Here is a 17853-nt window from a genome sequence, read left to right as displayed (position 1 = left end):
CATGTTTCCTTGCTCAAACCTCTCATCATCAACCGTTTCTCGGTCCCTCCTTCAGCACCACGGCCACTTCAAGTTCATCAGGAGGAAGACTTTGAGATTACTCAGGTTTTGGATGCTAAAATTTCGCGAGGAGTTCTTCGTTTCCTCGTGCATTGGAAAGGCTTTGGTCCTGAGGAGCGTTCATGGATCAAAGCTGAAGATCTCAACGCTCCAGCTCTCTTGAAAAAGTTCTATACCAAATTTCCGGACAAACCCGGTTCCAGGTGTTCTGTGCCCACCTTTAAAAGGGGGGGTACTGTCACTCACCGGACTGTGAGTGCTACTTCTAAGGTAGCTAGGAACCGTGTCCGTCCATTATTATGAGGTACTGCGCATGTGCAGTCCCTTTTAACCTTCAGTTCTGTTCCTTTAACTTAATTGGCTGATCAGGCAACACTCCCTATATTAAGCACCTGTGGTCAATACCACGTTGCCTGATCTTGGAGTCTCATTCCTCATGAGTCTCTGAAGGTGTTCCAGTGCCTGCTCGTGTGTTCAGCTTATGCTGATTCCTGTTTGCCGTTTGTGGTTTCCAGACCACTTCTATTCCTTGTGTTCCTAGTGTCTTCAGCAGCTGATTCCTATCCGCTGCCTCCGTATATCTACAGTACAGATTACTGCAAACTCTCCTGTGTTTCATCGTGACTCCAGCAGCTGATTCCTATCCGCTGCCTCCGTATATCTACAGTTACAGATTACTGCAAACTCTCCTATGTTTCATCGTGACTCCAGCAGCTGATTCCTATCCGCTGCCTCCGTATATCTACAGTTACAGATTACTGCAAGCTCTCCTGTGTTTCATCGTGACTCCAGCAGCTGATTCCTATCCGCTGCCTCCGTGTATCTACAGTTACAGATTACTGCAAACTCTCCTGTGTTTCATCGTGACTCCAGCAGCTGATTCCTGTTCGCTACTTCAGCGTGTCTACAGAGTCTGCTCGTCTCAGCGCTCCAGTCTGCATTCTACCTGCCGTCAGCTGACCCGCTGCCTACTGCTTCTACAGTGTGTCCATTTGTGTCAACTTGCCTGTTGCATCGAGTCTACGCTCCTCGGCTTCCAGCTTTGCTACATCGCTTCAACTCTCCCGTGGTCTCCTGCTGTTCTATTCAATATACTACTGCTTCCTGAGTATTTGTCATCCTTGCTGGCCTACCTACAGTGCGCTGCACCTACCTGCCGCTTCCATTCTGCAAGGACTTCTCATCTCGTCTGTTCCCGGCCGCTCAGGTATCCCTGCAGCTATCTCTAACAGCCTGCTCATCTGAACCACGGTATGCATACTTCTCATTGACTGTGCTGGTGTATTGCATATCCATCTGGACTGAGTTGTTCTCCTCCGGAGTTTCCATCCTCTGAGACTATTGCTATTATTGACTGTGTTTCCTTTTGCTGGACTATTTGAGTGACTTTGTTTATCTGTGCAGTGCTGTTCATTCATTATTATCATTGTGTGCAGTTCAACAAGGGATCAAGTTCAGTGTACCCGTGTAGACTCTGCATAGCATTTATCTCCTCGTGTCCTTCCTCACATATATATTCAGTGGTACAACTTGCTAGTGGCAGACCACTGATTCCTGTTTCCCTGTGTCACCAGTTGCATATATCCTCTCACATAAGCAGTGGTACAACTTGCTACTCGCAGACCACTGACTTCCCCGTTACCTTCACCTGGATTCCATTCCTTCACTACAGACAGCGGTACAACTTGCTATACGCAGACCGCTGACTTCCACCTCCTTATTACTCCTGGAGTACTTTTTAAAAAAGCATAAAAAGTGCTAAAATCCATTTTTATTTTTTTTTCACTCCTACGCTATTATTAACCTCAATAACATTCAATAACAATCATTTCCACTAATTTCCAGTCTATTCTGAACACCTCACAATATTGTTTTTAGGCCAAAAGGTTGAACCGAGGTAGCTGGATGTCTAAGCTAAGCGACACAAGTGAGAGGCACAAATACGTGGCAGGATCAGTGGACTTAAACAGCAGTACCACTGGACTTATACGGCAGGATCAGTGCCTTGCTTGCAGTCTCCTAGGTAATGGCCAGTAAAATATGGAACACATACTTTATGGATAAACAATGTCACTACTTTTCATGCCGAGAAGCTAACCAAATAGTTTTCTCCATACAAGATACTCCCAACTATTCACTGAAATACCTAGCTTTTATCATCACGTAAATGAACTCAGCAGTCAGATCCATAATAAAGTGTGTCATCACACAAGTCAGGTTCGGGATAGACTCATCACAGCTCAGGTAAATTTAACATGTCCAAACAGATCATTATGTATCTGTAGTTCTGTCTTGTTTTTAATGTGATTTTTGTGTTTATTAAGCCATGAATTGAACATGACAAGTGTATATGTGCGAATGAGCCCTAAAATCACATATAAAGAGATTACAGATCTGTGTTTAAAGCTTCCCTACAATCTTACATTACAAGAGCAGTGTTATGGTAAGGATTTGGATTTCACAAATGCTTTCCTTTTAGTAAATTTATCTCATTTAAATGTAGTGCTAAAATGACATTGCTTTTATAACCTGTTTGTGTAAAATGTTGTTTTAAGAGAATAAAAAAGGGGTTCTAACCTTCTCGTAGCTTCACATTTATATAATTTGTTTGGTCATTGAACCATCCTGGGATCTCCACCCGGCAGCAGTACGTTCCTTCATCCTCCTCAGTCACCTCAGTGATGGTCAGGGACACGTCCCCCTGTGATATGTTCCCCAATAACTGGTATCTGTCAGATTTCCTCCAGGTCACCCTGCTGCCGTCTGTCTAGATGATCACATTGTTACACTTAGAGGATCTGTAATACTGTCTCAGCAGTTGTAAGGTCTGTGGCGCTGTCTCTGTAGCTGTAGTCTTTGCATTATTGTCATAGACTAAATCTCCTTACTGCGATCTGCACTATTTTTCCTATTATTTATGCTAAGTCCTAGCAACAAAAACTTAGTTTGCAGAATTATTCCACTAACACATTCTCTCTCTCTCTTAGGCTACTCTTTTTATGAGTAGACCTTTTTCCCAGTGGATCTTCCTTTGTCACAAATCATCACACTATTTATCACTCAGTCACCTTTCCCAAATGTTTGCCCTCATTGTCCCTTCAAAACTGAGTTACCCTTTCACACTTCCTTCCTTTTCAGAGCCTCATTTTGAGTTTGTTTTTCCGCAGGAAATACCCGAACAGTGCTCGGATCCCGTCGGATCCTCACTGTTCGGGTGTGCTCGTATTAGCGCAATCCGAGCCCGCTCATCTCTAAAAATAACCAAATTTAGTGCTCCACCTGTTTCTTGGATAAGTAATATAATTGTAAAGCTAATAAATTAGCAAAAAAACAGTTTAATTCCTATAAGGTAGGCTTCATTAATTCTACACACAAACCAGATTGTCTTCCTCTCCATCTATGCATATTGGCAATGCAGCCATCGCCTTTGGGTGTATATTACACCCTACACTTATAGTTAAATATGTAAAGAAATGGACAAAGGCAATTTGGTTTCTGTCTCTGTAGGCCCCCCTCCACTTGTAGAAAATACAAAAAAATTCAGCCGTTATAGACTGTACAATATTAATTGAAATGGACAAAGGCAGTTTGGTTTCTGTCTCTCTAGGCCCCTCTCCACTTGTAGAAAATACAAAAAAATTCAGCCGTTATAGACTGTACAATATTAATTGAAATGGACAAAGGCAGTTTGGTTTCTGTCTCTCTAGGCCCCTCTCCACTTGTAGAAAATACAAAAAAATTCAGCCGTTATAGACTGTACAATATTAATTGAAATGGACAAAGACAGTTTGGGGTCAGTCTGTGTATGACACTCTACCCATAATGAGAAATTACCAAAACAGCAGCCTTTCAAGACGGTACGTGATATGGAAATGCCCCAAGTCCCTTTCCTCTTTGGGGGTAGATTGCACCCTAGACTTAAATAGAAAGTTTTAAAAAGATGTTATCATCATCATCTGGGGCTCCATCCTCACCCTCATCAGTGTGTACATCATCATCACAGACTATCAATTCATCGCCGCTTGAATCCGCCATTAGAGAACAGTCAGTGCTTGGATGTCTTGGATGGTGAAGGCCTTCCTCATGGAAGATGTAGTTCATTTTTATAAACATAATTTTCTCCACACTTTTGGGAAGTAACCTTCTACGACGATCACTGACTAAGTTCCCGGCTGTGCTGATTACTCGTTCAGAGTACACACTGGAGGGTGGGCAGCTTAGGTATTGCAAAGCAAGTTTGTACATGGGTTTCCAAATGGCCTGCTTTTCCTCCCTGTAAGGAATGGGACTGTCTGACATTTCCATATGAATTACCTCTTGAAAATAATCCTCCACCATCCTTTGCATGTTTATACTCGTATTGGATGGAGTTATGGGCAAGGTGACACATTTTGTTGAAAAATCCTTTTAAACCAGCCCAGATGTTAAATTGTTCTGGTTTGCCCCCTGCCTCTTCCCTGCTTCTTTTTGGGAAATTTAATTTTTTACGAGCAGCAGCAGCTTGAGAAAGTGAAGGAGGACACCTCGTCAAGCCGATGCCCAGTTCAGCGGCCAACTTGCTGAGCAATAGCTCCTTGCAAAAGTTCACATCTCGTTTATTTTGAAGCAAAGACTCAATGTAGGTCTTAAACCTTGGATCAAGCACAGTGGCCAAAATGTACTGATTCAAGTTCAAGATCTTAATAACTCGAGGATCATTGTGAAGCGAATGAAGTACTTGATCGACAAGGCCAACATACTTTGCTGAATTGCTTGATTTCATCTCCTCCTTCAGTTTCTCAAGCTGCTTTTCCAATAGTCTAATTAAAGGAATGACTTGGCTCAAACTAGCAGAATCTGCACTCACTTCACACGTCACAACTTTAAATGGTTTCAGCACCTTGCACAGGACTGAAAGGATTCCCCACTGTGCAAGAGTGAAATACATGCCCCCTCCTTTCCCTATGTCATGGCTTGTGCAATACGCTTGGATGGCTTTGCGCTGTTCCTCCATACTCTGCAGCATGTACAGGGTGGAATTCCACCTAGTTACCACCTCCTGCTTAAGTTGGTGGCATGGCAAGTTAAACTGCTCTTGGAGCTGCTGCAATCTCCTACATGCTGTGGCCGAATGCCTGAAATGGCCTGAAATCTTATGGGCCACCGAAAGCATCTCCTGCACCTCACGGTTATTTCGTAGGAAGCTCTGCACCACCAAGTTGATGATGTGAGCAAAACAGGGAATGTGCTGGAAATCACTCAGCTGTAATGCTTGCACTATATTGTTGGCATTATCCGAAATGACATATCCTGGGGAGAGTCCAAGAGGTATAAGCCATGTATCAATCACATCTCTTAGTTTGCGTAACAAATTGTTAGCTGTATGCCTGTTAGTGAAGCCGTTGATACAAAGAGTGGCCTGCCTGTGACAAATGTTACGTAGTGGTGTACATGCTGCTGCTGTTCCTGCTGGTGAAGGTGAATGACCAACCCAGTGGGCTGTCACAGTCATATAGTCTTTGCTTTGACCACTTCCACTTGTCCACATATCTGTGGTTAAGTGGACAGTGGGCAGAATGGCATTTTTCAGCGCAATCTCTACATTTGTACACACTTTTTGGTATAGTTGTGGAACAACTTTATGGGAAAAATGGTGTTGCGATGGAATTCTGTAACGAGGACACAAAACCTCAATTAACTGTGAAAAACCAGCTGCGTTTATTGTGGATATTGGACGCAGATCTAACACTAACATGGCAGCCATGGTGTCTGTCATTCGCTTGGCGACTGGGTGACTGCTGTCATATTTGCTTCCCCTAGCAAATGATTGTTTCACAGTTAATTGTTGAAATGTAGGACTGCTCTTTTTCTGGGCCTTCCTCTGGGCTGATGATTCACCCCCACCAGCAGCAACAGCAGCAGCAGTGGGACTAACGCTTTCTTCAGAGGAATCAATTACAGTGCAGGAGTCATCCAGCCTTAATAAGTGGAATGCAGGGCTAACTCCGAGCGCTACTGTGGATATTGATGAAGATGGTGTGGTGGGTGTATTTTGTAGCCGTCGGGATGTCGGTGACCGGAGGGTCCTAGCTGATGATGGAGTGCTTGTAATTTTTTTGGAAGAACTTTCAGCTCTTCCCGACACTTTGCCATGAACTTTCTTTAAACGGCGCAACATAGACGAGGTTCCAAGATGGTTAAGGTCCCTCCCTCAACTTACTGTGGCTTGACATACACTACAAATGGCTATACAATTGTTGTCTGGATTGGGATAGAAATAATTCCACACATAAGAAGTGGATTTTTTTGTTTTATGGCCTGGCATGACAATGGCCTTTTTCTTGTCACGTGCCAGAACTGCTGCCACTGGTGCAGGACTTACACAAACAACCTCATCCTCATCAACATCCTCATTAGTACTCTCGTCGAATACACAAACCTCACCCTCATCCTCTTCTAATTCCAAAGTGGCATCCTCAATTGGTGTATCGCTGGCTACACTCGGGCTGTTCAGGTACACATCAGCAGAACTGCTGAAAGGGCCCTTCTTTATGAGTACACTATCAGAATGCTCTCGATTAGACATACCACTGCTGGATGAACTCTCCACAGGGATTGGTGTCATTTTTGATTCTGAGCATATATTTTCCTCTACTGCCTTACTGTTTTCTTGCAGCTTGGCTTTCACGCGTAACAGTAGTTGTGCACCACTTTTGGACTGCAAATTACTTGGTCTTGCTTGGTCACGAGTGACCATACAAGAAGAAGGCTCAGTAACATTTCTTGATCTGGCACTAATAGAGAAAGGTGAAGGTTTCATTCTTTCTTTGCCACTGCGTGTGTAGAATGGCATGTTGACAATTTTTTTTTTATCGGCAGTTAACTTTTCCTCAGTTGCACTTCTTTTTCGCTTCAACACAGTAAAAAAAATTTTGGGGTGTGTTTTTTTGCCTGGTTTAAAAAGACTATGTACTTTTACATAGGCTTTGCCAGATGACGTACTGTGAACACTACCATCAGCACTTGTAGCTGATGATTGAGTGCTTGTAATTTTTTTGGAAAAACTTTCAGCATTTCCCAACACTTTGCCATGAACTCTCGTCAAATGGCGTAATATAGACGAGGTTCCAAGATGGTTAAGGTCCTTCCCTTGACTGACTGTGGCTTGACAAACACTACAAATGGCTATACAGTTGTTGTCTGGATTGGGGTAGAAATAATTCCACACATAAGAAGTGGATTTTTTCGTTTTAAGGCCTGGCATGACAATGGCCTTTTTCTTGTCACGTGCCAGAACTGCTGCCACTGGTGCAGGACTTACACAAACAACCTCATCCTCATCAACATCCTCATTAGCGACCTCGTCGCCTACACAAATCTCCCCCCTCATCCTCTTTTATTTATTTCCATAGTGGCATCCTCAATTTGTGTATCACCGGCTACAATCGGGCTGTTCAGGCACACATCAGCAGAACTGCTGAAAGGGTCACTCTTTATGGGTACACTAACAGAATGCTCACAATTGGACATCCCACTGTTGGATGGACTCTCCACAGGGTTTGGTGTCATTTGTGATTCAGAGCAAACATTATCCTCTAATGCCTTACTGTTATCTTGCAGCTTGGCTTTGATGCGTAACAGTAATTGTGCACCACTTGTAGGCTCGGTAACATTTTTATATCTGCCACTATTAGACAAAGGTGAAGGCCTCATTCTCTCTGTGCCACTGCGTGTGTAGAATGGCATGTTGGCAATTTTTTTTTTATCAACAGTTAACTTTTCCTCAGTTAGACTTTGTTTTCACTTCAACACCGTAAAAAATTTTTTGCTGTTCGTTTTTTTGGATGATTGCAAAAGACGTTGTAGTTTCACATCGCCTTTCCCAGATGACGTACTGGGAACACTACCATCAGGACTGGTGGCAGAACCTGGTTGCTCATTTTGCTCATATGTGGACTGCTATGAATCCATTCTGAGCCCAAAGAACTTGTAGTGCTACAAATTGTTTTTGACACTGCTGCAATATAGTTCTTTTTTCACAGCCAGATAAATTTCTCTAAAATAATGGGATACACCCCAAAAGCAAATGGAACTGCTAAATATATAAATATATTTCTTATTAAAGTGCTGCAATATAGTTCTTTTTTCACAGCCAGATAAATTTCGGCAAAAGAATGGGGGACACCTCAAAAGCAAATGGAACTGCTAAATATATAAATATATTTCTTACTAAAGTGCTGCAATATAGTTCTTAGTAACAAAATTCAGCATCTATAATATATAATATAGGGATGCTTATTTATCCCTTTAATTAACTTTCAGTAATGAAATTAGGATATTAAGTTCTTCAGCACTCCCTTCCAGGTATATAAGCTTTATAGTTAGACCAGGGATGTATTCCTCTGTGTGTTCCCTTTCCCCATTTTGTGGAAAAGAACAAACCAAGTTGAATTACCTTCACAAGAGAAAGCTTCATACTACTACCTCTAGATGCCCTGCAGATGAAACTATCCAATTCCTAATCAACTGGAGACTTCACCTGGAAGTACATTGTACACAACACATTCTTGGATGTAGCATCTCCTGCCTACTGCCATAGTGAGAGGACTCTTTGCAACGACACTACCATGGAATTCGCTGCTTTCCATGTCATGTCCATTATTTCCTCTAATGTAAATACAGCAGTCAACTTCCACTGATCCTCCTATAATCTTGTCTATCCTAGTTCCAAACATGAGAACTTGCTCCATTGTCAATCCATATGCTCAACAACTTCAACACTGAGGTTAAAGACACGAGGCTTACAGAGATCACCTAGCAACAGAAGCAATTTATTCAGGGCCATCTTCTTTCTGATGGATACTTCAGAACTCTAAAGGCTACTGCATCTTCAATAGGTAAGTGTCACTCACCGGACTGTAAGTGCCTCTAGGTTGGGACATGGGTCTCTCTCGCTCTTGCTGGTGCCTCTCCTGAGCCGCGGCCGTCCGCCATCTTGACTAAGATTGCGCATGTGCAGAAACCCTGAACTGTTAATACCTCGCCTCTAGGCTCATTGGTTAATTAATCACCTCTCAGTACTTAAGGCACCTGTTGCCCTATTACCTTTGCCTGTTCTTGTTTCTCATTCCTTGAGACTCTGAGGTGTTTCCTGTTTCTGCTCGTGTTATCCGTTTGCTCTGGACAAGTCTCCTCTCCACATCGGTAGTAGAACTTACCCGCTGCAGACTACTCTCGCTACCTCCGTTACCTGCCTGCTTCTGGACAAGTCTCCTCTCCACATCGGTAGTAGAACTTACCCGCTGCAGACTACTCTCGCTACCTCCGTTACCTGCCTGCTTCTGGACAAGTCTCCTCTCCACATCGGTAGTAGAACTTACCCGCTGCAGACTACTCTCGCTACCTCCGTTACCTGCCTGCTTCTGGACAAGTCTCCTCTCCACATCGGTAGTAGAACTTACCCGCTGCAGACTACTCTCGCTACCTCCGTTACCTGCCTGCACCTGGACAACTCTTCCCTTCACATCAGTGGTACAACTTGCCTATTGCAGACCACTCACGTTACTCCGTTCCACGCCTGCACCTGGACAAGTCTTCCCTTCACATCAGTGGTACAACTTGCCTATTGCAGACCACTCACCTTACTCCGTTCCACGCCTCCACCTGGACAAGTCTTCCCTTCACATCAGTGGTACATCTTGCCTATTGCAGACCACTCACGTTACTCCGTTCCACGCCTGCATCTGGACAAGTCTTCTCTACACATCAGTGGTAAAACTTGCCTATTGCAGATCACTCACGTTACTCCGTTCCATGCCTGCACCTGGACAAGTCTTCCCTTCACATCAGTGGTACAACTTGCCAATTGCAGACCACTCACGCTATTCTGTTACACACCTGCGCTGGACAAGTCTTCTCTACATATCCGTGGTGAAACTTACCAGCTGTAGACCATTCATGTTTCCTTGTGATATAGCTACTACTCTGTATGGTACCTATTAGCTGGACTAAAGTCTACAAGTGCCTCTGTATTGTAGCTGCAAGTCGCTGACTCTTCTACTATATTGTTGATTGGTCTTTGCCTAACGTTATCCAGTTATCAAGTACTGGCCTGCTATATGCTACCTGCGTGCTAAGGCACTTGGACTCTTTTCTCATTTTATCCTGTTTACTAAACTGCTGTACCATCACAGTTCCACGGTGCCAAGACTCAGCATTTAGACTATTGACATTCCTTTCCTCTATTCTACTGTATGGTTCCACTGATTCACCACACTACCCAGAGGTCCGCACTTCTGGTAAGTGTAGCTACACCTGGTGAATTCTGGGTAAAACTCCTAGTGCCCGTGACAGTAAGAACAGGCCATGACAGACCCAGGATCGGAACCAACAGCTAAGGATATGCTGCAGTACCTGTTACTCGGGTTGAACAACAAGATGCTCGTCTGCAACATATATTTCAATGTTTGCAGTCTCTAGTCTCTCGGGGAGATCCTGTGCAAAATGAATCTTCTACTAATAATCACCCGGAGTATTCTTCTCTCCCAGTGCCATCCCAGGTGTCTGTTGCTTCAGCTCTACACCTGCCTACTCCCTCAAAATTTGATGGAGATCCAAAAGCTTGTAGGGGCTTTCTCAATCAGTGCTCTATTCATTTTGAGCTCCAACCTCAAAATTTCCCTACTCATCGCTCTAAAGTGGCCTATTTAATCTCTCTGTTTTCTGGACAGGCTCTGGCATGGGCCTCTCCTTTGTGGGAAAGAAATGACCCCCTGCTGGAGGATAGTGCCATGTTCATTTCAACTTTCCGAAGAATTTTTGATGAACCTGGTCGTATTATTTCTGCTGCCTCTAGTATTCTTCGATTACACCAAGGATCCCGTTCAGTAGGACAGTACGTAATTCAATTTCGCACACTTGCCTCTGAACTCCAATGGAATAGTGAGGCATTGATAGCTGCCTTCTGTCAAGGTTTTGTTGACAAGATTAAAGACTTGCTGGCTTCCCAAGAATTACCATCTTCTTTGGATGCTTTGATATCTTTGTGCAACAGAGTGGAAATGAGATTCCGAGAAAGAAATTCCGAAAAGGAGTCTTCACCTAAAGTATCTGGTCACCTGCCTTCTCGATTTCGTCATCCCTCACCTTCAGGGGAACCCATGGAGGTGGGACGTTCTAGATTGACTTCAGAAGAGAGGGAACGACGGTTGAAAAATAAGCTCTGTATTTATTGTGCTGATCCTAATCACTTGCTGAACTCATGCCCTAGAAAGTCGGGAAACGCGAGGCCCTAACCTGTTCTGGAGAGGTAAGGTTGGGGTCCCTGGAATCCTCTCCACACCTTTTGAATTCTAAAGTTTGCTCATTTGCTGTTACTGTTTCCACTTCTACTAAGTCTTTTACATCGCAAGCACTTCTGGACTCTGGAGCTGCTGGGAGTTTTATTTCAAGTTCCTTAGTGTGTCAGTGGTCTTTACCTGTGACTCCTTTAAAAACAGCTATTGCTGTTGCGGCCATAGATGGTTAACGAATTATCAATGGAACTATAACTCAACGTACCATTCCTGTAAACCTTCAAATCGGGGCTTTACATCAAGAGCAAATTTCGTTTTTAGTTCTTCCGTTACTACTAGTCCTATTGTACTTGGCTTTCCGTGGCTTCAACTCCATTCTCCACAGATTGACTGGAATGTTATTTCCTGGGGTTCGGATTGTCATCACTGATGTTTGACTCAAGTGGTTCCAGTGAAAATAAATAAATCATCTATAACACCTTGTCCACCTGGTCTTCCTCCACAGTACAACTCCTTTGCTGATGTATTTGATAAAGCCCAGTCAGAACGTCTTCCGCCTCATCAGGCTTGGGATTGTCCAATAGATTTACAACCTGGCAAAAATCCTCCTAGGGGTCGTGTTTACCCCCTTGTGTTACCAGAGACCCAGGCGATGTCTGACTATGTCAAGGAAAATCTCCATCGTGGGTTTATTCGACCGTCCATTTCTCCCGCTGGAGCGGGTTTCTTTTTTGTTAAGAAGAAGGACGGGTCTATTGAGACCGTGTATAGATTATCGAGATCTTAATGCCATAACCATCAAAAATCGTTACCCCATTCCATTAATTACTAAACTTTTTGATCGCATTAAGGGAGCTCGGATATTCACTAAACTGGATCTTCGTGGTGCTTATAATTTAATTCGGATCAAGGCCGGAGACGAATGGAAGACAGCTTTTAACACCAGGGATGGACATTATGAATATCTTGTCATGACCTTTGGGTTGTGTTACGCCCCAGCTGTCTTCCAGGGGTTTGGGATCAGGTGGTAGGTGCTCTTTTTGGTGAGCTTACCTTGGACGTCTGCACTTGACGGGAGTGTCTTTGGGATTGGTGCTGCCATTACGGATTCTTCGGGTGTTCCGGTTACCGAACTTGTTAAATGTCTTCTTGTTTGTTTCCAGGGGTTTGTGAATGAGATTTTCCGGGACTTGTTGTATGTTTGTGTCGTTGTCTATCTAGACGACATATTGATATTTTCTCAAGATCTTTCATCCCATCGATTACATGTGGCAGAGGTCCTTTCTAGACTGCGGGAAAATTCGTTATTCTGTAAACTGGAGAAATGTTCCTTTGAATTATCTCAGATTCCCTTCCTGGGATATATTGTGTCTGGAGTAGGTCTGGAGATGGATCCGGAGAAAGTGAATGCAGTGTTACATTGGCCCCAGCCAACTACTCTCAGAGCTATTCAATGCTCTTTAGGATTTGCTAACTATTATCGACGTTTTATTCAAGGTTTCTCCTCCATTGTCTCTTATATTGTGGCGCTTACCTGTAAGGGTGCTAATACCAAGCAATGGTCTCCTGAGGCTCTTCAAGCATTTCAGTTCCTCAAGAGGGCGTTTTCAACTGCTCCTATTCTTCGACAACCTGATGTTACCCTTCCTTTTTTCCTTGAGGTAGATGCTTCTAATGTTGGACTAGGAGCCATTCTATCTCAGAAATCTGAACAAAAGAAATTCCATCCTTGTGCTTTCTACTCACGAAGTTTATTACCTGCTGAGAAGAATTATACTTTCGGAGATAAGGAGCTATTAGCCATATAGGTGGCTTTGGAGGAGTGGAGGTACCTACTAGAGGGTGCTCGTCACCCCGTGACTATTTTTACTGACCATAAAAATCTTCTCTATCTACAGTCAGCTCAATGTATGAATCCCCAACAAGCAAGACGGTCACTTTTTTTCTCTCGCTTTGACTTAATTATAACCTTCAAACCGGCTTCTAAGAATAAAAAAGCGGATGCATTGTCTCGGGCGGTGGCCTCTTCCTCTGATATTGAGGATTGTTTTGATCGTCCCATACTGGATCCTAAATGTGTCAGTTTAGCTGCTTCTTCCACCAATGTTCTACTGTTTGGGAAAACCTTTGTTCCACCACTTCTTCGTAAGAAGATTTTGTCATGGTATCATTCCTCTCGTTTTGCTGGGCATTCTGGAGAACGAAAAACATTAGAGATTCTCTCTCAAAGTTACTGGTGGCCCTCTATTAGGAAAGATATCAAGGAGTTTGTGGCTGCTTGTGATGTTTGTTCCCAATTTAAAGTTTCCCGTAGAACACCGGCGGGTCTACTTCAACCACTACCCATTCCTTCTAAACCATGGACCCATATAAGTATGGATTTTGTTACTGATCTTCCTCTCAGCAAGAAATGCAATACCATTTGGGTAGTGGTAGATAGTGTCACTATCATCGTCATACCATCCTCAATCAAATGGACAGACCGAGAGAGTCAATCAAGATCTAGAGACTTTCATAAGAATTTTTTCTTCAGCCAACCAGGACAATTGGGTAGATTTGCTTTCATGGGCCGAATTCGCCCATAATAATATGTATCATGAGTCATCTTCTAAAACACCATTTTTTGTTGTATACGGTCACCATCCGTCTCTCCCAGAATTTCCTGCCCTCCCTCCCACCCAAGTTCCTGCTGTGGAGGGTTTATGTCAAAAGTTTAAATCCATTTGGGCTCAGGTTAAATTCTCTTTGAAAAAGGCATCTTTAAGATATAAATTTTTTGCTGATAAAAAGAGGCGAGTAATTCCAGCACTTAAAATTGGAGATCGTGTATGGCTTTCTACCAAGAATATTCGCCTGAAGGTTCCTTCCATGAAGTTTGCTCCACGTTTTATTGGTCCTTATAAAATCGTTCAAGTGATAAATCCTGTTTGTTTTAAGCTGTCTTTACCGAAGAACCTTCGTATCTCCAATTCCTTCCACGTTTCATTACTCAAACCTCTCATCATCAACCGATTTTCTGTTCCTTCTTCAGTATCTCGCCCAGTTCAAGCTCAACAAGAGGAGTTTGAGATTACTCATATACTTGATGCTAAAATCTCTAGGGGAGTCCTTCGCTTCCTAGTGCATTGGAAAGGTTTTGGTCCAGAGGAGCGCTCTTGGATCCGTGCAGATGATCTTAATGCTCCAGCTCTTCTGAAAAAGTTTTATTCCAAATATCCGGGCAAACCTGATTCTAAGTAGGGGTGTGCACCGGGCACTTTTAGTGTTTTGGGTTTTGGGTTTTGGGTTCTGATTAGCTTGAGGTTTTGGGTTCTGATTTGTTTTGTAAAAAAAACCTGACGAAAGGTTTTGGTTCTGATTTAGGGTTTTGGGTTCTGATTTATTTTTTAAAAAGCATAAAAAGCACTAAAATCCTGTTTTTTGGTGTTTTTTGCTATTATTAACCTCAATAACATTCAATAACAATAATTTCCACTAATTTCCGGTCTATTCTGAACACCTCACAATTTTCTTTTTAGTCCAAAACGTTGCACCGAGTTAGCTTTCTGGACTGCGTAGTGGAGTGGGCCCGGTACCCAATTTGGTACCGGGGCCACAATACCTCCGCCTTCAAAAGGTCTTAATTCCACTGCACAGCTGCCTGCTCCTACATCCTTTGCAGCATATACAGGGTGTAGTTAGAGCGCGTCAATGCCTCTTGTTTTTGACGATGACAGGTCTTTTTCATTAATTTTGGATTTGGACCCAACACTGAATGTAGTTGATACACCTCTATCTGGACTGCATAGTGGAGTGGCCCCGGTACCCAATTTGGTACCGGGGCCACAATATATCACCATCAACTGGTCTGAATTCCACTGCACAGCTGCCTGCTCCTACATCCTCTGCAGCATATACAGGGTGTAGTTCGAGTGCGTCAATACCTCTTGTTTTTGACGATGACAGGTCATTTTCATTAAATTTGGATTTGGCCCCAACACTGAATGTAGTTTAATATCTGATACGCATCTATCTGGACTGCGTAGTGGAGTGGCCCTGGTACCCAATTTGGTACCGGGGCTATAATATATCACCCTCAACTGTTCTGAATTCCACTGCACAGCTGCCTGCTCCTACATCCTCTGCAGCGTATACAGGGTGTAGTTCGAGCGCGTCAATGCCTCTTGTTTTTGACGATGACAGGTCCTTTTCATTAATTTTGGATTTGGACCCAACACTGAATGTAGTTGATACACATCTATCTGGACTGCATAGTGGAGTGGCCCCGGTACCCAATTTGGTACCGGGGCCACAATATATCACCATCAACTGGTCTGAATTCCACTGCACAGCTGCCTGCTCCTACATCCTCTGCAGCATATACAGGGTGTAGTTCGAGCGCGTCAATACCTCTTGTTTTTGACGATGACAGGTCATTTTCATTAATTTTGGATTTGGCCCCAACACTGAATGTAGTTTAATATCTGATACGCATCTATCTGGACTGCGTAGTGGAGTGGCCCTGGTACCCAATTTGGTACCGGGGCTACAATATATCACCCTCAACTGTTCTGAATTCCACTGCACAGCTGCCTGCTCCTACATCCTCTGCAGCGTATACAGGGTGTAGTTCGAGCGCGTCAATGCCTCTTGTTTTTGACGATGACAGGTCCTTTACATTAATTTTGGATTTGGACCCAACACTGAATGTAGTTGACACGCATCTATCTGGACTGCGTAGTGGAGTGGCCCCAGTACCCAATTTGGTACCGGGGCCACAATATATCACCCTCAAATGGTCTGAATTCCACTGCACAGATAAAAACAAAGCGCATAGTATTAAAAAATGGCAGTTCCCCTTTTTTGGAACTACAGAAACAAAGAACGTAGTAATAGAAATGGCAGTTCTTCTTTTTTGGAACTATAAAAACAAAGAACATAGTAATAGAAATGGCAGTTCCTCTTTTTTGGAACTACAGAAACAAAGAACGTAGTAATAGAAATGGCAGTTCCTCTTTTTTGGAACTATAAAAACAAAGAACATAGTAATTGAAATAGCAGTTCCCCTTTTTTGGAACTACAGAAACAAAGAACGTAGTAATAGAAGAGGCAGTTCATCTTTTATGGAGCTATCAAAACAAAGAACATAGTAATAGAAATGGCAGTTCCCCTTTTTTGGAACTACAGAAACAAAGAACGTAGTAATAGAAATGGCAGTTCCTATTTTTTGGAACGACACAAACAATGACCGTAGTAATAGAACTGGCAGTTCCTATTTTTTTGGAACTACACAAACAATGACTGTAGTAATGGAACTGACAGTTCCTATTTTTTGGAACTACACAAACAATGACCGTAGTAATAGAACTGGCAGTTCCTATTTTTTGGAACTACACAAACAATGACCATAGTAATAGAACTGGCAGTTCCTATTTTTTGGAACTACACAAACAATGACCGTAGTAATAGAACTGGCAGTTCCTATTTTTTTGAACTACACAAACAATGACCGTAGTAATAGAACTGGCAGTTCCTATTTTTTGGAACTACACAAACAATGACTGTAGTAATAGAAATGGCAGTTCCTATTTTTTGGAACTACACAAAGAATGAACGTAGTAATAGAACTGGCAGTTCCTATTTTTTGGAACTACACAAACAATGACCGTAGTAATAGAACTGGCAGTTCCTATTTTTTGGAACTACACAAACAATGACCGTAGTAATAGAACTGGCAGTTCCTATTTTTTGGAACTACACAAACAATGACCATAGTAATAGAACTGGCAGTTCCTATTTTTTGGAACTACACAAACAATGACTGTAGTAATAGAACTGGCAGTTCCTATTTTTTTGGAACTACACAAACAATGACCGTAGTAATAGAAATGGCAGTTCCTATTTTTTGGAACTACACAAAGAATGAACGTAGTAATAGAACTGGCAGTTCCTATTTTTTGGAACTACACAAACAATGACCGTAGTAATAGAACTGGCAGTTCCTATTTTTTTGGAACTACACAAACAATGACCGTAGTAATAGAAATGGCAGTTCCTATTTTTTGGAACTACACAAAGAATGAACGTAGTAATAGAACTGGCAGTTCCTATTTTTTGGAACTACACAAACAATGACCGTAGTAATAGAACTGGCAGTTCCTATTTTTTGGAACTACACAAACAATGACCGTAGTAATAGAACTGGCAGTTCCTATTTTTTGGAACTACACAAACAATGACCGTAGTAATAGAACTGGCAGTTCCTATTTTTTGGAACTACAGAAAGAATGAACGTAGTTATAGAACTGGCAGTTCCTATTTTTTGGAACTACACAAACAATGACCGTAGTAATAGAACTGGCAGTTCCTATTTTTTTGGAACTACACAAACAATGACTGTAGTAATAGAAATGGCAGTTCCTATTTTTTGGAACTACACAAAGAATGAACGTAGTAATAGAACTGGCAGTTCCTATTTTTTGGAACTACACAAACAATGACCGTAGTAATAGAACTGGCAGTTCCTATTTTTTGGAACTAC

General features: G+C 42.6%; 1 non-coding gene across 1 annotated transcript; it reads right to left on the bottom strand.

The window, feature by feature from the left end:
• Positions 1-2230: 2230 nt before the first annotated feature.
• LOC142098732 (small nucleolar RNA SNORD50) lies at positions 2231-2302 on the bottom strand. The gene has a single exon (XR_012678407.1). It is a non-coding gene; the product is annotated as a small nucleolar RNA SNORD50 (small nucleolar RNA).
• Positions 2303-17853: the final 15551 nt, after the last annotated feature.

The sequence above is a fragment of the Mixophyes fleayi genome, chromosome 7 (assembly GCF_038048845.1).
Source record: "Mixophyes fleayi isolate aMixFle1 chromosome 7, aMixFle1.hap1, whole genome shotgun sequence".
Taxonomy (NCBI): domain Eukaryota; kingdom Metazoa; phylum Chordata; class Amphibia; order Anura; family Limnodynastidae; genus Mixophyes; species Mixophyes fleayi.
Note: the sequence above shows the minus strand (reverse complement) of the source record. Positions and strands in the feature narration are given on the sequence as shown.